Raw genomic sequence first — 22,216 nt, forward strand, 5'->3', positions numbered from 1 at the left:
ACGAATCTCCTGCTGGGTCTTCTGTATTCTGACAGCCAGGGCCACTGGCTATCAGAAGAACTGAGCAGTGTCTGCATCAGACTAGAGGTAGACGCCATTTGGCTGACAGTTTTTTTTACCCAGTTCCATAGATTTTTCAATAGAAGGATATCAGACTGAGTGGTACCAACAGAACCATCCACTGATTGAATATTGGTCGCTTCATTAGGAACTTGTTTGAAAGTTACTCAGTGTGTGGCAAGCTTTAGTCTTCATTCAGATTGCAAATTGTATTTTTCTAGCATGTGAAAAACTAAGAAGTAGCACCAAGGGGCTAAACTGTGTGAAACAATTTCAATGCTCACAGGAAAAAAGGCTGTTGAGCAAGCATTAAGATCCTTGTCCAGAATTAAGATTCTGACTCTATGGGATGCCTGTACAAAAATTTTACTTAATCTAGAGGCAAAGAAAGAAAACGGCTCTTTGTGAGGTAAAAAAAAAAACGTACAAATTATTTAGCATGAATGCAAGAGACATGTAAAATTATGTGATGTTGAGGTATTTTAAGGGAACAAAAAGTGCCCACACACAGTCTTATCATTTCTATATTCTGAATGGGACATGTTTTACCTGGTTTGTAGTGTGTGTGGGCAATCAATGTTTTTTTTTCTGGTTTGGTATTTATATAGCATGTAAAAAAAATGTTTGAATATACATTTTATTGAAAACCAATTCCATCTATAGCTAGATATGGCTGACCATTCTGACTAAATCTAAAAAAAAAACACCCTAAATTGAACATTTTTACTTTTTCAACAGGCAAACATTAGACCTTGATTTAAATAGTGCCTACAGATAAAGGCGATATAGGTAAACAAACAACACATAAAATCGTAATGGTGTATTCATTTTATTGATCTAAATCAACAAAATGCGGATTTCTTATGTGGAAAAGGTAAGTATACCCCTACGTTAACCACCACTTCAAATCTATGAAACTAGAAACCAGTGTTCCAGGTTAGGATCCATTGATTAGAACCTCCTTAGGAAGTATGTTGGTGGAACCCAGGGTTGCCAACCTCCTGTGGCATTTTGTAGAGACAAAACATGGGAAATTTACTGATGGAGCACATTTTTTACTGACAACCTGAAAAAATGACAGAACTCCTATTAAAAACTAAGAAAATCAATATTTAAACAGTATAAACACAATATGAAAACACTGACAATACACATAACAAGTAATTTGCCTGGTTTAGACTTACAAAAGTCAACACAGCATGAAACATTATCAGCCCGTGATATTTACGGACAGTTGTAAAAGTTACTGATTTTTTCAAACAATCAGTAATTTACTGATGGTTAGCAACCCTGGTGGAACCTGTCCTAATTAAATCTCAGACATTTAGAATCTGGTGTTCTTTTTGCTATTGACATGTGTGGTGTCATCATGACAAGGTCAGCAGAGCTCTCTAAGGCCCTCAGAAAGTTTTATGGATGAGTCTGGCAAGATATTTAAAAGATTGCCAAATGATATGAAAATAATATTTCCACTGTAGGGAAATATAATCTACAACTGGCATAGATTTCAAACAATTGCTGCTTTGTCCAGAACGGTCTGTCTCTTTGAATTTAACCCAGGGGCCGATCATTTGAGTCCCAGTGAAGTCTCAAAGAATCCTAAAATTTCATTGCAGGTTGTTCATGTAACAGTTGGAATCAAAATGTATGGAAATGTAACTTTAAAGAGATTGCTCCAGTTTGTGTTAAGAAAAAGCCTTTGCTCTCCAAAAAGAACTTTCGAGCAAGATTACAGTTTACCAGTAAACATATAGTCCATGACAAGGTCATCCAGAACAATATCCTGAAAACTGTTTAATCATAGATCGTTGTTTGATCACAGTAACAGTAAACATATTTACCTCAAACAGAAGAACCTCCTAACTACTGTAATGCATGTTATTGACAATGTTATGGTTTGGGGTTGCCTTGTTGCTTTAGGGCCTAAGCAGCTTACAGTTCTCGAGTAAGTAATAGATTCTTTATCATATCAAAGTGTGCTTGATGAGAATGTGAGGCCACCTGTCAAAACAGTGAAATTGACAGCCCATTCTCACTGCCGCGACAGGATTTTGTGGGGCGACCTGTGCTGTGCACCGCGACCTCGGCGCGACTTGCACGGACTTCATATAATTGAAGTCAATGCAAGTCGCCTCCAGGTCGCCCCAAAGTAGTACAGGACCCTTTTTCTAAGTCGGAGCGACTTGTGTCGCTCCGATTAGAGCGGGTCCTGTACTATTCAATGGCGAGCGACCGACCACGACTTGTCAGGCGACCAAGTCGCCTGACAAGTCGCGCTAGTGTGAATGGACCCTGAACCAGAAATAAGTCTTTCAAAATAATAATGTTTTTTTTTTTTTTTTTCAAATACATTTTTATTTAGGTTTTATGGCATTCCAACAAAAGGTAGAACAATCGGCATGTACATTATAGGCATATCTGCAGAGTGGTTGAAGATAATTCACAGCTTAACCAAGGGTAGAAATGAGAAATACATCAAATTCAAAGAAAAAAAAAAAACGAGCTAAAACAATGAAACCTTAGGTAGGTCAGCAGGTGATTATCGTCAGAAGCTGTAAAACACCGCACAAGTGTAGGTTCCTAAACCAGTGATTACTGAAAGGTGTTCATACACTGAATCTCAAAGATCAGCCTTAAACACTTAGCTGTAAAGAAAGAAAAGGTGGGAGTGTGGGGATACAGTATATAGTGTATAGCATCTGAATTGGATGAGGTCGCCTGGGCATAATCAATGGCCTCGGTGTGGAGCAAGGTACAGGGCCTGCAAACTGGAAGACTGGGGTGCCATATGTTTGCCCAGCCTTGTATGATGACTGTATAGGATTGTTTAATGCAAAGTTTGACAAACAGGGCAGTGGAGGAAAGAAGAGAAAGGGAAAGAGATATTAAAAAAGAAAAAAGGGGATGGATGGTGATGGGAGAGTCTAGGGAAAAGAGTAAGGAGGAAAGGAAAGAAAGACAGGGGACAGGGGTTGTAGGATTAAAATGGAAGGCAGGGGATCAGATATATCCAGTTGTTAGGCCGAACAAAGAGAGAAACAAGGGGGGGGGGGGTATAAAGAATTACCCTCCACCCCTCCAAGGCCATACGATAAAAGCAATTATTAGCTTGGGTATACTCTGCTGTTTCCACAAAATGGAGCCAGCAAGCCCAAGTTTTTGTAAACTTTGCAGGTGTTTCCTGTGCCTGATGGGCAAGCTCCTCCATTTCGGAGATATGTCTAATGAGTCAGTGTCAGTCTCATACTGTTGGGTGAGTGTTTGTATGCCATAATACAGGAATACACATTATTTCCGCATTGACTAGAGTGCATGGCAAGGACTGATGGTAGGTAGTGAGTGGGAGCGAGATGAGGTGGAGCAGAAATTGTGCTGGAGTCGTGATGTGAGCAATGAGGCAATGAACCTCCTTCTAGTAGGTTTGGAGTTTCAAAATAATAATGATCAAAAACACACTAGCAAAGGAATGGAATGGAAAGAATAAGTAGAGGGTTATGGACTGCCCCTAGTCAAATCCCTAATATGTTTCCCATTGAAATTTTGTGGGAGGTTTATTAAACAGGCAGTTCATGCAAGTAAACTCGCAGACCTCTTCCAACTGGAAGAATATTGCATGGAGAAGCTGTCAAAAATTTTAGGGTCAATATCCGAGACTGGTAGGCAGCTATACGAAATGCCTACAAAACTAATTTCTGCTAGCGTTTGTTTCGTTCAATGGGTGTATTTTTTTTCCACAGAACACTATAACATCTACTGATATTTTTGTTAAATACGTGATTGAAAATGTAAATTGTTCTTGTGTTCCTATTCAATTATATCAATCTCATCTGTAGGTACTGTTTAAAGAGGATTTTCGCTCACCAAGCCCCCCCCCCCTTCCCACTTACCAGGTGGTCCATTGCTTCCATTACCAATGCTTACCCACCCAGAAGATCCAGCATTGTACTGCTGAGATCCTCTGGTTCTCTGCCACCTCTTGGCCTCCCACTGTCATATTGATTACAAAATCATCTAGAGCAGGCATGTCCAACCTGTGGCCCAGGGGCCGCGTGCGGGCCAGAACCGCAGGCAATGCGGCCCACTGCCCCCTGACAATTTTTTTATTTTTTTTGCTGGGGAGGAAGGAAGGCAGGTTGGAGGCATGGCCACAGCGGCTTCCAACTAACTGTAGGCAGATCATCCTCTAGTTGTGTTAAATTAGTGCTGGGGGGGGGGCGTCTGTGCGGGAAGGGCGTGGTGGCATTTTATTACTTATATACCTTAACTATAGTATATATTTTATATGCGGCCCGAGAAAATTTCTCTACACTAAATGTGACCCAGAGAAGCCAAAAGGTTGGATACCCATGATCTAGAGGCATGCCGACTCTTCCTGGTTCAGCCGGCATGCCTCTGATGATGCGGCGGTGGCTCACCCTCTTCCTCCTTAGAGAAAAAAAAGCCCTTTGCCTACTGGGATAGGAGATGCGCATATACCAATAAGCAAAGGAAAGGCATTGCAAGTCATTCATCTAGGCGAGTAAGGTTCAAGGGGAGACGGGCCGCACTTAAAAAAAAAAAAAAAAGAAACAAAAAAAAAAACAGCCCTAATCAGATAGCGGATCGGAAGAAGGGGTGGATAGGAAAAAGTTATTTTTATTTCTCATAATTTTTATTGAGTTTTACTTAGACAAAAAGAAGCATGTAAGTTGCAATTACATGATAGTATCCAACATCATATCAAACATTGGTATCCAAAATACTTCTTACCAGTAAATATTGAGCAGAAGCATCATATTCATTAATAACAACATATAAAACAGAACTGTCAAATTTAACACAAACATGGTGAAGGTTGTGGAGATTTATAGTAGGATTTCCAAAGGCGCCAATTGGTATCATATTCGTTTAGTGCGCCATCTCTGCAAAATAATTTTTTCATATTCTGCAATGACATTCACGAATATTGGGTATTTTGTTAGACTTTCATTTACAGAGGACTGCTGTTCGCGCTGCGTGGGAGAAAGTTATTTTTAAGAGTAAATATCCACTTTAAAAAAAGATTTATTGTTTGCCTGTTTAAAGGGTTAGTTCAACTTTCAGAAAAAAATAAACAGTGTACACCCTATACCTTTCCCACCCCCTTATCACTGTTGTTCTTACCTCTGTGGGTGATGAGCTGTCAGTGTTCATGCTATTGGTGTAGTAGTCAGGGCATTTGCAATCCCCACTCTTCTCCCACCAGGCTTCTGGGATGGATCAGAGCGGTTCTCTGTGTTGGCACTAACCATTCAGAATCCCTCTGATCCAACCTACAGCAAGAAATGGGAGAAGAGCAGGAATTTCAAGTTCCCAGACTACTACATTGGCTGTGTGGCCACTGACAGTTGATCAACAACTGATAAACTTATTGTATTCCTATTCGGTCTTTATGCATTTTTTTTTTACTAAAAGGCTGTTTTTTTAATCGTTATATAGAGCATACAAGTGAAAAGGACATTTATTGAAACATGATTGTCATTTTGATTATTTTTAATGTCATTTGGATTGAATATTTAAACAAAAAATATTGGCCATGAGTATTAACCACTTCTGGACCAGAAGGATTTGCCCCCTTAATGACCAGGCCATTTCTGCGATTCGGCACTGCATTACTTTAATGGACGATTGCTCGGTCGTGCGACACTGTACCTAAATAAAATTGATGTCCTTTTTTTCCCACAAATAGAACTTTCTTTTGGTGGTATTTGATCACTGTGATTTTAATTTTTGCGCTATAACCAAAAAATAGCCTAAATTCTGAAAAAAAAACAAAAAACAATATTTTCACATTCTGCTATATAACATCCCCCCCCCCCCCCCCCAAAAAAAAAGAAAAAAATCAAATTTTTTTAACATTTCAGGCCAAGTTGTTTTCTGTTACATATTTTTGGTAAAAATCGCAATAAGCATATTTTGATTGGTTTATCTACTAACTACGGGAAAGATTTGTCATTTTTATTGTTTTTTTTTTTTTTCTTACTAGTAATAGTGGCGATCTGCGATTTTTAGCGGGACTGCGACATTGTGGCAGACAGATCAGACCCCTAACTGACATTTTTGACACTTTTTGGGGGGACCAGTGACATTACTAGAGTAATCAGTGCCAAAAATATGCACTGTTACTGTAAAAATGACACTGGCAGGGAAGGGGTTAACACAGTGGGTGATCAAGGGGTTAAATGTAAGCCTAGGGGAGTGTTTCTAACTGTATAGGGGTTGGGCATAGAGCACAGTTTAGAAAAGTTGGCTCTTTTGAAATGCAGTGTATTTGTGTTACCCTCATGTTTCCTTTTCCTGTGATTTATACTGAATGTAATTACCTTGTGACTGCTGTTTTAGAAGTTGCCCCGTATTCCACATCTGCAGGAACTATCAGCCCACCTGGCTGTTTCTTCACTAGCCCACCTGGCTGCTACAGAAGATCTCCCAGGGCAAGATAAAGCAAATATTTAGGCCCATTGCTTTCTTCCAGAAAGGCCTGCTACATGTTACTGTCTTTCCCTTTGTAAGTTCCTGACCATGCTGATGTACTCACACTGTCCTCTTTGCTCTCACTGCTACCTAGGCAAAATTCCTCCTGGACTGTAATGCTGCCAGAATTCTCCCAGGCCAGCCTGAGCCCCAGCCCTAGGCAGAGCTCCCCCTCCCCCTGGCGGGGGTTCTCTTCAGGGGCCACCAACAGCTTATTTAGCACTCCATCTTCCACCCGACTGCCTGCCAGCATGATTCATCCACAGTTAAGGACTGGCTCAGAAACCATGCCAGGCCCACTGCCTGGGGATAGGCTGAGCTCCCCTAAGTATGCCGATCAACCCTCCTGGCCTCTGCCCTCCAGTTTCCAGAAAGTTCTCCAACCTTCCAGAACCAGGTGGAGACCCCAGAGACCTGCCTGTATGAGTCATCAAGCCCTGAACTGCAGTAAACCTTTGACCCAGATTCAAAAACTCCTTTTACCCTGAGCCAAAAACATAGATTTGCCTTCACTGCCACTAGTAGCACACTAGAGGGTACTACACCAAAAACAGGCAGGCAGTTATCTTTTTCAAAAAGAGGCCAGCAATAGTAGCAAAAATGATAAAGCAGTGGACCAACTATTTTTCAGAGATAAAGATTCTTGGTACTGTAGTCTATAATAAATTTGTGTGTTCGTGACTTATATTCCGAACGAGGAAAGAATGAGCTTACAGGAAAAGAAAAAAGAAGTACCTTACATCAGTAGATCTTCTGTGCATCAGTTGAGTCACGGAGAACTGATGAGACACAGTTTTTATATATATTTGTTTATTTTAGGTACTTATTTACCGTCGTCAGTTTATGCAGCTCTTTACACATACAGTGCATCCGGAAAGTATTCACGGTGCTTCATTTTTTTCACATTTTGCTATGTTGCGGCCTTATTCCAAAATGGATTAAATTCATTATTTCCCCTAAAATTCTACAAACAATACCCCATAATGACAACATGAAGGAAGTTTGTTTGAAATCTTTGCAAATTTATTTCATTGGAAAAAAAAAAAACACATGTATATAAGTATTTACAGCCTTTGCTCAATACTTTGTTGAAGCACCTTTGGCACCAATTACAGCCGTAAAGCGGATATCAACCCATTTTGGTGTTTAATAAAGTCACCAGCTACAAAAATTGTAGCTGCTGACTTTCAATAAACACACATTCACCTGTCGCACGTTCCAGCGATGTGGCTGGCAGGAGCCTCGGTTCTCTCCCACTTCTCCCTGCGGCGCCAACATCTCTACTATGGGCACCCAGCTATGGCAGCTTGCGGCTTCACAACTGGGCGCGCACTACACATGCACAAGTCGCGCTGCGCATCCTGAGTGGACAGGCAATCTTCTGGTACCTGTGACATGTCCCAGAAGATTGCAGGGAGGGAGGGGAAGAGGGGGACCCTAGGCGGCCTGAGCTGAAGTGGGAGCGGGTATCTGTCAAATCTAGGTACCCGCTCCCTCCCAAAAAAAATTACATGCCAAATATGGCATGTCAGGGGGGTCAGGAGCACTTAAAGCGGAAGTTCCACTTTTGGGTGGAACTTGGCTTTAAGTCTTTTTGAGTATGATGCTACAAGTTTGGCACACCTATTTTTAAACAGTGTCTTCCATTCTTTTTTGCAGGACCTCTCAAGCTCCATCAGGTTGGATGGGGAGCATTGGTGCACAGCCATTTTCAGATCTCTCCAGAGATGTTCAATCAGGTTCAAGTCTGAACTCTGGCTGGGCCACTCAAGGACATTCACAGAGTTGTCCCATAGGCACTCCCTTATCTTGGCTGTTTGCTTAGGGTCGTTGTCCTGTTGGAAGGTGAACCTTTGCCCCAGTCCGAGGTCCAGAGCACTATTGAGCAGGTTTTCATCTTTCCCTCAATCCTAACTAGTCTCCCAGTTCCTGCCGCTGAAAAACCTCTCTACAGCATGATGCTGCCACCACCATGCTTCACTGTAGGGATGGTATTGGCTAGGTGAGGAGAGTTACCTGGTTTCCTCTAGACATGACGCTTGCCATTCAGGCCAAAGACTTCAATCTTTGTTTCATCAGACCAGAGAATTTTGTTTCTCATTGCCTGAGAGTCCTTCAGGTGCCTTTTGGCAAACTCCAGGTGGGCTATCATGGCCACTCTACCATACAGGCCTGATTGGTGGAGTGCTGCAGAGATCGTTGTCCTTCTGGAAGGATCTCCTCTCTTCACAGAGAAATGCTGAAGCTCTGTCAGAGTGACCATCGGGTTCTTGGTCACCTCCCTGACTAAGGCCCTTCTCCCCCATCGTTCAGTTTGGCCAGTCCTGGTGGTTCCAAACTTCTTCCATTAACAGATGATAGAGGCCACTGTGCTCATTTGGGTCCTTCACTGCTGCAGACATTTTTCTGTACCCTTCCCAAGATTTATGCCTCTATACAATCCTGTCTCGGAGGTCTACAGACAATTTCCTGGACTTCATGGCTTGGCTTGTGTTCTGACATGCACTGTCAACTGTGGGACCTTATATATACAGGTGTGTGCCTTTCCAAATCATATCCAATCAACTGAATTTACCGCAGGTGGACTCCAATCATGCTGTAGAAGCATCTAAATGATGATCAGTGGAGAAAGAATGCACCTGAGCTCAATTTTGAGTGTCCTGGCAAAGGTTGTGAATACTTATGTACATGTGATTTTTTTTTTTTTTTTACTTTTAATAAATTTGCAAAGATTTCAAACTACCTTCTTTCACGTTGTCATCTCCTAGGTAGGTGCTAGTGAGAGAGTATAGTTTTTGGCTCTGTCTGCCTATCAGAGGAGCAGCAGGCAAATCTATATTGCTTTCTGTCTAGCAGAGAGTAAGATCTGTGAGTTAGGTCTGCTCAGTGTGCTCAGTATGTGATTCATTGGGTCTAGAGAGTGTTTCACACTGGTCCAATAGGGAGGCATGTTGGACAGTGGGAGGAAACCTGACCAATGGGTACATAGGCTTTGATACAGTCCTGGTGATTGGCGGAGACCGGGATACTGTATAAAAGCCAGGAGCACATGTGCTGCGGGGTCTTTGGCTGGTGAGCAGAGTCCTGGAGGGAGGTTGGCGGCTGCCTCTACCTCTGTAGCAGTGGCACGTGGCATCAGGAGGTCGTCCTGAGGGCCAGAGGAATGGAGCTGAACCCAGAAGTCCAGAAAAGCTGACTGAGGGGGAGACTGTAGACCCTAGAAGAACAGTATCGTGAGTACAAGGGATCGTGTTAAGGGGCCTGACCTGAGGGGTCACCCCAGAGTAGGATAGTCGGAGGACAGGTGTCAGTAGTAGAGAAAGAGGATGCTGGGAAAGTGTCCTGAAGAGAATTTAGTTCATCAAGTCATCTGGATAGAGACTTAACCCCAAATTCACCTAAGTGGCAGGGTGAATCAACAGCCTGGCTGTATCGAGAACTAGAAGTCCTCCATCTTGTGAATAGTTAATTTGGAGTATCCCACTATTCCCTTCTCCCATCCCTATTTAAAATAAACACCAAAAACAACTACATATTCCTGGACTTATCATTGACTGACCCAAGAAGTAAAGTGTTAAGTTGTGAATGCCAGTGTTGCTAACAGTAACCCAGGGGGACCCAAAAGTGTAATATACAGCAGTCCTCAAGGGGGCAGTGCTACAATAACAAAATGTATAAAAGGTCGAAGTGCTGTGAATACTTTTCGGATGCATTGTACATATGTTGTACATATGTACATTCACGCCAGATTTTTTTACCGAAAATTGCAGATAAAAAAGTACCATACAGCAGAAATAACATGTTTTTGCACATTATTAGAGTAACGGAGAACTGATGAAACAGATTTTATTTAGATTTTGTAGCTGAAAATTGCTGGTAAAAAAAAAAAAAAAAATCAAAACATAGGGATAATGTATGGAAAGCGCTTTCACACTGCTGCATGCAACAGCTTGACTGACTGCAGAATTCTCACCACCAGAGCTGAAGAATGAACTGCTCCATCCCTGAATTGTGGGCAGAAGTTCATATGTGGAAAATGCTTTGATGTGAACAGGCCCTCAGCCAAGATGTGCACAGTTCTTTTCACAGTTCTAAATTGATTGGCTGACTTTTGTTTAGTTAATTTCATATATGTGTCTTTGTTATAGTGAATAATTAGTCTGATGTGTATATAAAACCTTTACTTTGTATATATTAGTACAGTTAAGATTTTTTAGATAGATTTATGTGGTTTTTACAGTCCTTTGTGAATCACTGGATGCGGACTATGTCATCATGGGAACTTTGTCCTGTATGTTAAGCACAAAGTAGATGAAAGTCATTGCACGAGGCCTCCCTCCCCTTCTAGTCTCCATAAATGGCCGTCACATTGGAAATCGTCCCACACACATTTCTGTCCACTGAATCACACTGTCCACTTCCCGGAACCTCTTATAAGCCATCTGAATAAAGAAGATGCAGGAATCAACTGATGCATTAAAAACAGCTTCCTGCATTGATTTCTTTTCTTTCTTTTTTTGCTACATAAGGATCTGTACAAGCAAGCAATAAAAATAGTCGTTTGAGCAGCCCCTGACGACAGATGTAGATTTGCTGTACTGAACTGTATCAATAAACAGAAATGCTAAATGTAGCACTACTCCCATGAGAGCTGCTAGTTACAGGTTTCCCTGGGTTACCATTAGCAACAACAGAACAGTCTGGCATTATTCCAAGTGTTTTACCTCAGACAAGAAACAGTCCAGTATCTTTGGTTTTTAGGTTTTATTTGGAACTTGGATAGGAGAAGGGAATGAGTGGGATACTCCAACTTAACCACTTAAGCCCCGGAAGATTTTACCCCCTTCCTGACCAGGGCCTTTTTTCGATTCGGCACTGCGTGACTTTAACGGACAATTGCGCGGTCGTGCGACGCTGTATCCAAACGAATTTGACGTCCTTTTTTTCCCACAAACAGAGCTTTCTTTTGGTGGTATTTGATCACCTGTGCGATTTTTACTTTTTGCGCTATAAACAAAAAAATAGCGTAAATTTTGCAAAAATAACAATATTTTTCACATTTTTTTATACAAAATTCCCCCAAACAAAATGTAAAAATCTAAATTTTTTAACATTTTAGGCCAATTTGTTTTCTGCTACATATGTTTGTTAAAAAAAAGCGTATTTTGATTGGTTTGCGCAAAAGTTATTGCGTTTAGTAATTAAGGGAAAGATTTTTGTCATTCTTGTTGTTTTTTTTTTTTTAACGCGTAATGGCGGCGATCTGCGATTTTTTTTTTTTTTTGCGGTACTGAGACATTGCGGCGGACAGATCGGACCCTTGACTGACATTTTTGACTCTTTTGGGGTTACCAGTGACATCACTACAGTAATCAGTGCTATACATATGCACTGTTACTGTAAAATGACACTGGCAGTAAAGGGGTTAACTTTTTTTGAGAGGGAGGGGTGGCGTGTGTCTCTAGGGGCGTGATTCTAACTGTGATTGGCTGTGGCTTGAGGTGTATGAACAGTGATCAACGGTCCTACATAGTAGAACCGTATGATCATCATTCATACACAGGGGAGAATGACAGGCGGCTTTGTTTACATTAGCCGCCTGCATTTCTCCCTCTCCACCCGACGATCGCGAGTGACCGGCGGACATCGGGTCCGGCGGTCACACAGGCGGGGGGGGGTCAGTGACCGCGCGGGAGCAGGAGCGCGCCTCCGGCGGTGCACGCTCGCTCCCTAGACCCTCACAGGCTAGCGACGTAACCCTACGTCGCTTTGCCTGTCAGGGGCTGACTGCCGACGTAAATAGTCGTGCAGCAGTCGGCAAGTGGTTAAAGAACTATGCACAATAGGCTGGGACAACTTGAATAGGGCTGAATAGCACTGATTAACGCTGCATGGCGCTGAGTAATGCTGAATATAGCTAATCACGGTTAGGCCGCTGCTTCACTTTCCCCTTGGCTGTGAATGAAGGGATAAAGCTTCCTGAGGTAAACTGTATCCTGAGGTAAGCTGTACTCTGAGGTAGACTGTACTGCTGAACAACTTCAGGGCCCTTCCTGGCACCCCCTTTGTCCCTAATCTTCACTACTTGGCACCCCCTTTCCTGTAACAATCTGTGTGAGCTGGCTCCTTGATCCCCTGACTTCTCTGGAGTGGTCTCCTTTCCTTGGCAGACCCTCGAGCAGATACCTTAGGACTCACGATACTGTTTTTCCCAAAGTCTTCTGGCCAACAGCTCCACTGGTCAGCACACTGGATCCTCTGCAGCCCAGCTACACACCTGGTTCAACAGGCCGACTGCCTGGACCACCTTTGTCACATCAGCAGGAGGAGTGACAGCTGTCCACCTCCTCCTGGGACTTTGCTCCTGCCAAAAGATGCCCTGTCACATGCTCCCTCCGTATTTATGGGCAATCCCAGGATGCATTGCAGCAATGCCCTCCCACTGGGACTGCCATAAAACACGATGTGTCACTGGCTGGGTTTCCTCCACTGTCCAACAAGCTCCCTCATTGGACACAGTGGGGTTACTCCCTCAGACCCAGTGAATCACACCTAGAAACACATGACATGCACAACTAACAGATCCGGCTCTCCTGATAAGCAGAGCCACTCAATGCGTTTTCCTAGCACCTACCTAGGAGGGTGCTACATAAATCTAAGCTTTTTTCATTTTGCAGGAAAGGTTAGAGCCACTGTCAGGTTTTTATTGCCCTCTGTATCCCCTTGTTTTCAAGACAGGAAGTGATGCATAACGTCTTGAATGGGCACACAGACAAAATGCGGCGGTACACAATAAAAGTAGATTTTGTTAACAACAGAACAAACAGAATATGGCATCTGCTACGTCGGGTTAAAACCATCATTGGCAGCATGCAATACAAAAAAATCTTCTTGCATTTTGCCCTATTAGCAAGTAAACGAGGCTTATCTAGTCTGTTTCTAATTAAAAAAAAAAAAAGCTCTCGGTTGCATTACATTTTCAAATATATATCTGAAAGCAGCAAACTGCTTCTGTATTGTGCAGTCTTTTTCTATTTAGCAGAGCTGTGCCATACTAGGGATATTTTTTAACTAGGTTTTGATAATAATTATTATAATAAAGTAAACATGTTTTAGTTTGACGTTCCTATCGGCTAGCTTTGAGACTTTTTCTGCGCCCTCAGTATGCAAAAGCGGCATTTAATGGGCTGAGTTATTTATGCATGTGGTTGAAGGGAGGAAAGAAACCTAGCAACAAGGCTGTGTGTGCAGGGTTTGTAGACAGCCCCTCCTAGAAGAAATCAAGGCATCTCCTAACAGTGGATAGGACCATGTCTGCTAAGCTGTTTCCACTTACAAACCAGTGCTTTACTAGAAGTGACTTCAGGACAGTGACCTGGCTTGTGGCTATGCAAGTCAGCTATGTAAGAAAACAAAGTGACTTTTCTTTTAGAAGAAATATACATGGAGCCACAAAGTTATTCTGTCACTCCAGTAAAGAACTTACATGACCCTAGAAAAGTACTACATTTAAGGGGTTAACGTTTTGGAGCCGGACTCACTTAAACATTAAATTAAAAAGTCTGTTTGTGCCTGAGGTTTTTGGATTCCTTGCTGTGATGGATTACAGATCAGGAAGAAATAAGCTAACTTGGGAAATATCCAAACCACTGTGTATATTATACATTCATACATAGCTTTTCACAAGCAGTAGCTCTCTGTTGGCATCCATACAAAGCACTGGCCAGCCATGATGTCATGCTTTGGAGATCTGGTTTGTCGGAGTCTCACCTAGTTTTTAAGCTGTTCTTTGTGTTTATCATATTAGGGATAGGCCTGCATGGTTTCATGTAACTATTGTGACACTACTACAGTCTGTATAGCCTTGAGCAATGCCATGGCACACCTTGTAAAATTTGTGAGGCTATGTAATTAATTGGATTGATTAAATTCAAATTCAGAATACTAATGCCTCGTGCACACATTTAGATAATCGTACGACTTATCGTTCGCATTTTGTTGCATGATACTAATATCGAATTCAACAATGAGTACTTAGCGTATGATTTTTTTCGTACGATTTTGGAAAAGCCTCCTGGTTTGCGTAGCTACGTATCAGATAGTGCAAAGCAAAAACAATGGCAGCCAGGCTTTTTCTGGGTTTCTTTTTGTGTTTCTGATCATGCGTGGTCTTTGTCTATCGATTTTTAGCGGACGCATACTGTACTGATTAAGCGATTGTCGTTCGCTAGGCTATTGTACAACATAAGTTTTCGTGTTTGTCCCTTCGGATTTTGTTGGACAAACTGTCTGTCGAAAGCTGTGTACTACTAATCAGATTATCGTGCGATCAAGTCAAAAGCGATTTTTTTCATATGATTGTCTGAACGTGTGTACGAGGCATTACTTTAGTAATCCCAAATGGAAATAATTATTATACATTTTAAGAATGGTAAATCTGTGGCATCTCCAGAAAGAGATGGAGTTGGGTGTTCTACATACTAAAGAAGAGAGAGAGAGGATTTTACCCCTCTTTGGAAAGGCGTTGTCAATTGATAGCATATAGAAAAGCAGATGTTTCAATGCAATTTAATAATGAACACCTAGGGGTTGATTTACTAAAACTGGTGAGTGCAAAATCTAGTGCAGCTCTGCATAAAAACCATCAGCTTCCAGGTTTATTTTTTCAAATCTTAACTCTTTGATGCCGGCGTAACCCATATATGTGTCCCCACTGCACTGGGCTTTTTGCCGTGTGGCTGCATATATGCATATCTCCCTTTGTGCTGGGAGCATGCTGCACAGCACACTCCTAGAACAGAGACCTGGATCTCACGGAGAGCCCCGAGTCCCGTACTAATTGACTACCACAGTGATCAGTCACTGTGAAGCCCCCCTGTGTTTCTCTCTGGGAATCAAGAGCAAAGATACATTGTAAAATTCTTTACAAGCTTTCAGAGCGCCACTCGCCACTCACGTGACCCGCTGCCTCTCTCCTCCTCTCCCCCTCCCCTCCTCCTCCCCTCCTGACTGATATCAGGGGGGAATTCTAGGCCCCTCCCACTGCAGGCAGCTGTCAGACGGGGATAGGAGAGAGCCAATGGGTCACGTGAGCGGCGGCCATATACAGTGGGTACGAAAAGTATTCAGACCCCCTTAAATTTTTCACTCTTTGTTATATTGCAGCCATTTGCTAAAATCATTTAAGTTCATTCTTCTTCCTCATGAATGTACACATAGCACCCCATACTGACAGAAAAACACAGAATTGTTGACATTGTTGCAGATTTATTAAAAAAGAAAAACTGAAATATCACATGGTCCTAAGTATTCAGACCCTTTGCTGTGACACTCATATATTTAACTCAGGTGCTTTCCATTTCTTCTGATCATCCTTGAGATGGTTCTACACCTTCATTTGAGTCCAGCTGTGTTTGATTATACTGATTGGACTTGATTAGGAAAGCCACACACCTGTCTATATAAGACCTTCCAGATTACAATGCATGTCAGAGCAAATGAGAATCATGAGGTCAAAGGAACTGCCTGAAGAGCTCAGAGACAGAATTGTGGCAAGGCACAGATCTGGCCAAGGTTACAAAAAGATTTCTGCTGCACTTAAGGTTCCTAAGAGCACAGTGGCCTCCATAATCCTCAAATGGAAGACGTTTGGGACGACCAGAACCCTTCCGAGAGCTGGCCGTCCGGCCAAACTGAGCTATCGGGGGAGAAGAGCCTTGGTGAGAGAGGTAAAGAAGAACCCAAAGATCACTGTGGCTGAGCTCCAGAGATGCAGTCAGGAGATGGGAGAAAGTTGTAGAAAGTCAACCATCACTGCAGCCCTCCACCAGTCGGGGCTTTATATCAGAGTGGCCCGACGGAAGCCTCTCCTCAGTGTAAGACACATGAAAGCCCGCATGGAGTTTGCTAAAAAACACCTGAAGGACTCCAAGATGGTGAGAAATAAGATTCTCCGGTCTGATGAGACCAAAATAGAACTTTTTGGCCTTAATTCTAAGCGGTATGTGTGGAGAAAACCAGGCACTGCTCATCACCTGTCCAATACAGTCCCAACAGTGAAGCATGGTGGTGGCAGCATCATGCTGTGGGGGTGTTTTTCAGCTGCATGGACAGGACGACTGGTTGCAATCGAGGGAAAGATGAATGTGGCCAAGTACAGGGATATCCTGGACAAAAACCTTCTCCAGAGTGCTCTGGACCTCAGACTGGGCCGAAGGTTTACCTTCCAACAAGACAATGACCCTAAGCACACAGCTAAAATAACGAAGGAGTGGCTTCACAACAACTCCGTGACTGTTCTTGAATGGCCCAGCCAGAGCCCTGACCTAAACCCAATTGAGCATCTCTGGAGAGACCTAAAAATGGCAGTCCACCAACGTTTACCATCCAACCTGACAGAACTGGAGAGGATCTGCAAGGAGGAATGGCAGAGGATCCCCAAATCCAGGTGTGAAAGACTTGGTGCATCTTTCCCAAAAAGACTCCTGGCTGTATTAGATCAAAGGGGGGCTTCTACTAAATACTGAGCAAAGGGTCTGAATACTTAGGACCATGTGATATTTCAGTTTTTCTTTTTTAATAAATCTGCAACAATGTCAACAATTCTGTGTTTTTCTGTCAGTATGGGGTGCTATGTGTACATTCATGAGGAAGAAGAATGAACTTAAATGATTTTAGCAAATGGCTGCAATATAACAAAGAGTGAAAAATTTAAGGGGGTCTGAATACTTTTCGTACCCACTGTATATGTAGCAATTTGTGATTGATCTTGGTACGAATAATTGCAAAGTAATTCTTCATTACCCAAAAATATGAAAACATACAGGGTATTGTTCCACACTTTGCAATAAAAAAATATCAATTGAAAATTAACTTGATCAATCCTATATGTGAACAACAATAAAAATCATAGTTTGATCAATCAGTATTAGACTCAGTTCTCCAACACACTTGGATATTCCAGCAATTAATAGTGGTCGACAAAATTCCGTTATGTTTTATAAACAGGGCACAGTCTAAATAAGTGTAGAGCTCTCCAAATTGATTAAACAGAAGGTTTCTGGTATGCAATTTTGATTCTATCTGTAGAATTATTTTATTAATTCGGCTTCATTATAGATGTCTGATTTTCACATATTCCCGTTACTGACAACCTGGCATAGGTCAAATCCTGAAAAAGGAGTGTGAATGTAATTTTTGTCTAGTTGTTCTCGTGTCCAGAGTTTATTGCTTAAGGCCAGTAGGTTAGTAGCTATTCAGTCAAATATAACTATAGAGATATTTGAGACAAAAGAGTTAAACAAGACACAGGAATATATCTTTAATGAAGAGAATCATTGGTTATCTATAATACAGTTAGTTATTTAAGATAGATAGTTATTTAATATAGTTAGTTTGCTAGTTAGGAATAGTGTGCTATAGCATATTTTCTATTGTTATGGATTATGTCTATGCATTTGTAGGTTTAGTTTCTTACTGTTTTAACCGCTTGCCAACCGCCGCAGGACTATTTACGGCGGCGGTCAGCCCCTCGCAGGCAAAGCGATGTAGGGCTACATCGCTAGCCTGTGAGGGTCCAGGGAGCGAGCGCCGCCGGAGGCGCGTTCCTGCGCGGTCACGGACCCCCACGCGTGTGCCCGGCAGACCTGATGTCCGCCGGTCACTCGCGATCGTCCGTTAGAGTAGGAGAAAGGCAGGCGGCTAATGTAAACAAGCCGCCTGTCATTCTCCCCTGTGTAAAAATAGTGATCATACTGTTCTACTATGTAGGACCGTTGATCACTGTTCCTACACCTCAAGCCACAGCCAATCACAGTTAGAATCACGCCCCTAGGAACACACTTAACCCCTCCCTCTCCAAAAAGTTAACCCCTTCACTGCCAGTGTCATTTTACAGTAACAGTGCATATGTATAGCACTGATTACTGTAGTAATGTCACTGGTAACCCCAAAAGTGTCAAAAATGTCAGTCAAGGGTCCGATCTGTCCGCCGCAATGTCGCAGTACCGCAAAAAAAATCGCAGATCGCCGCCATTACTCGTTAAAAAAAAAAAAAAAGACAAAAATCTTTCCCTTAGTTAGTAAACGCAATAACTTTTGCGCAAACTAATAACTTTTGCGCAAACCAATCAAAATACGCTTTTTGAGATTTTTTTTTACCAAACATATGTAGCAGAAAATAAATTGGCCTAAAATGTTAAAAAATTTAGATTTTTACATTTTTTTGGGGGAATTTCATATAAAAAATTTGAAAAATATTGTTATTTTTGCAAAATTGTCGCTCTTTTTTTGTTTATAGCGCATGATCAAAAAATCACACAGGTGATCAAATACCACCAAAAGAAAGCTCTGTTTGTGAGAAAAAAAGGACGTCAATTTCATTTAGGTACAGTGTCGCACGACCGCGCAATTGTCCGTTAAATTCGCGCAGTGCCGAATCGCAAAATAGGCCCTGGTCAGGAAGGGGGTAAAAACTTCCGGGGCTTAAGTGGTTAAAGAATGTATCTGTTACAGAAGATGACCCTTTAGCTTGAGAGAAGATCATACCATGTTTTTTTCCAGAATACTACTATGTATTTCTGTCAATCAAGTCAGCTTTTTGGCCATATGCATATTTGGAACAATTACTAATATGGTTATTACACATTTAGCGCAAACTGTATTAGGATATGACTGCATAATGGGTCTTGAAGGTTTGGGAACAGTATAAAACAGGGTTACGCGTGGTCTAAAGAGACATACACAGAGACACAGACACACATATTCACACACTCCTTTTCACATACATTTACATACTTTGTTTACTTTAGGCCTACACGTGGGCTCTAGTCAACAGATGCTCTTTCTTTCCTACTAAAAACCTACAGACACCTCATTGTGACTAAGCTGACAAGAAGCTATTACTTTTTCTGCAATATCTAACTACAGATTTCATCCCTTTTTATTTTACTTACACTGAACTGAACTCTTATACTTTTTACATTGTATTTATGTTGATGCCAAGTGTGATTGAATAAACTCACACTTTGTTTTAAGTCAGCCTGGCTATTGAACTATTGAATGAAACGCCTAAAAGACACTACAGATGTTTTTAGATATCTGCACTATTTTACACTATCCAATCATATTTGTTTGGTCGAACTTTAAATGGTCGGATAAATTATCATATCAGTATAGGTGTGGCCACCATATGAGGTGATTACTTCTCACTTTGGACACTTTGGAAAGATTTCTTCTCATTTCCTTTTGTGTTTCTGGGACAGGAGTAAAAGGGTCTAACAGTTTTGTCTATAGATATACTATGCTTATTAATACATTTTATACTGGAAAAATGAAAGCCCCTCTTTAGGAAAATATCTGACTTTTTGAAATTTTGAAGGTTTGCCCAGAAAGGAGCTTTTACATGATGCAAAATAAATGGTCAATTTCAGAAGATTTTAATTTTGATGTAGTACTAAAACTCACCTTTTGCATTGACTCCTAACGAAGAAATGAACTTTGGAAGCTGCACCCAAAATAAAGCAGACAGAGGGCAACAATAGTGCATTACCATGTGTTGCGGTGTGCTGCAACACACATGCAGTGAAACAGTGTTCTTTAGTGTGCTGAGGTGCCATTCCATATGATTGGCACCACAGTGCAAAGGTGTTTAAAGCAAAATTAGACCCCAAACCAAAAACGTATTAAATTGCAGCTTGCAAATTCTTAAATGTGGTGACTGCATAGCTTTTCTTTTTTAGGCATTCTTGCCTTTGTGTTCACCTAGTGTTCAAGTCATGGGCATAGCGGAAACATGCTTACAGTGCCATTTATTAATGGCACTCCAAACGCAGGTAACAGTCACACATCTTGTTGCGCGTAAGATGCAAAAAAATGTGTATTGCAAAATGTGCTTGGCTTAGTGCGAAAATGTAACACATGAGCTTCTTTGGCATGTTTCTGGGGTGGAGGGAAGCCCATGTAAATGAATGGTGCTGCTACAAAAACTTGCAAAAAAATCAACACTGGAATGTCGCTCAGATGTGAACGGGGCCCAAGTTATTTTTCAACTTCTTTTTACAGACAAGTGGTCAAGCAAAAGTATCAATTAGAGAGTTGAGACAAACCATTTAACATTGACAGGGGTGTTTACACTGATCAGCTTTTATTCATTGTAAAAAAAAAAAAAAAAAAAAAAACTTTATCCCAAAAAAGAGAAAAAGAAAAACTGTTGCTGTAACTGCATTAAAGTGCTAGCAGGAGTTCAGGTTTAATTTGTTAGGCACCCCATAAATTAGCTTTTTTCATTCAGAACACTTGAACAGAAAAAAACAAAATTTCCTCATTCACATACCTGATGTGAATGGGAGAATCCTCCCCACTGACCTATTGTATTCTGTAACTAAAGTCTGCAGTGCTGATCAAGAAGCAAAAATCCAACAGGGTTTTTGTACAGAAATTGATCCGTAGATCGACTAATGTAAAACCACAGTGCCCGTACATACATCCTGCTGAATGGGCTGAAATTTAGATGCACTTATGGCTGCTTTAGGCTCCAATCACACCTGTTCACGGGTGGAATCGCCACAATTTCAGATCGCTGCAAAACGCGGGTTGCACTGCTAATGGCACCGCGATTTTGTTGCGATTGTCGTGTTGTAAATGGCAATGTGCGACATTGTCGCACAAAAGAAGTTTGTGTGCCTTTTTGAGTGGCAAGTGTCGCAATTGCAGCGCAATTTGCCACGTGACATTCGCAGCAAAATCACGACCCAATTGGAGTGCCATTAAGAAGTTTTGCAGCAATTTGAAATCCCGGGCGGAATCGTGGGGATTCCACCTGTGATCATGTTGAATGGAGACTTAAGCAATTCCATCTACATCTGCTAGTGCATCTAACACTTCCCTCCCTCCAGACTGACAATGCTGCTGCCCAAGTTGCTACTACATCCAAAGTGGAGACAGATGGCATGGAGGAAGTGTGTTACTGGCTGGATGGCCATATGAAATAAAGGAAAAGAGCTTAAAACGTAACTGCACTTTTGTTGAGAAAAAAAACATTCCCCTCTGGGTGATCTCTGTACATTACAAGGATTTTAACAAACTTTGTTGCAGATTCCTACCTTTTGTTATTCTGAAGAAATCCCTGTTTGTTCCTCTGTGCTAAGTGGGTCTAATAGGAGTGGTTTCATACTTATCAATCAGCTGTGTAGCTGTAGAGCGCTAATGAATCTGCTGGGCCTGCATCCCTTTAGACTTGTTCCTATGGGGAGTATCTCATCAAATATGACATTTTTGTTGCAGGGGATGCTAGACTTGTATTTTAGGCAGACTTCTGGGAAAATTGGTGAGCCAATCACACAAGCAGGAAATTATGTTTCTGGGGGCGGGGGTTGGTCAGTACACATTTTGTGTACAGAACAGCTCCAGGTAGCCATATTGCATTGCATTTTCAGAAAATTACAATGGCTGCAGATTGAAAAGGAAAGGTCATTTTTAATAACATTCAATCACAATATGATTTGTGTCACAATTGTATACGCTATATTGTTTTTTCTTTATTTGCTATTTTTGTCCCTTACAAAAGTGGAGTTACCCTGTAACAAAAACACTTGAAGCTATCATATTTTGGGTTTAGTTGAACTTAAGTGTCGGTTCACACTTGTGGGATGCGGGAACGCTGCGA

The 22,216-nt window shown here is 41.7% G+C and overlaps 1 protein-coding gene across 1 annotated transcript in view; it reads left to right on the forward strand.

The window, feature by feature from the left end:
* Window positions 1–22,216, forward strand: part of LOC309564935 (uncharacterized protein) — a 206,267-nt gene that overhangs the window by 123,790 nt on the left and 60,261 nt on the right. The gene's annotated exons all lie outside the window — the stretch shown is intronic.

This window comes from Pelophylax lessonae (genome assembly GCF_965119305.1).
Source record: "Pelophylax lessonae genome assembly, chromosome: 10".
Lineage (NCBI taxonomy): Eukaryota > Metazoa > Chordata > Amphibia > Anura > Ranidae > Pelophylax > Pelophylax lessonae.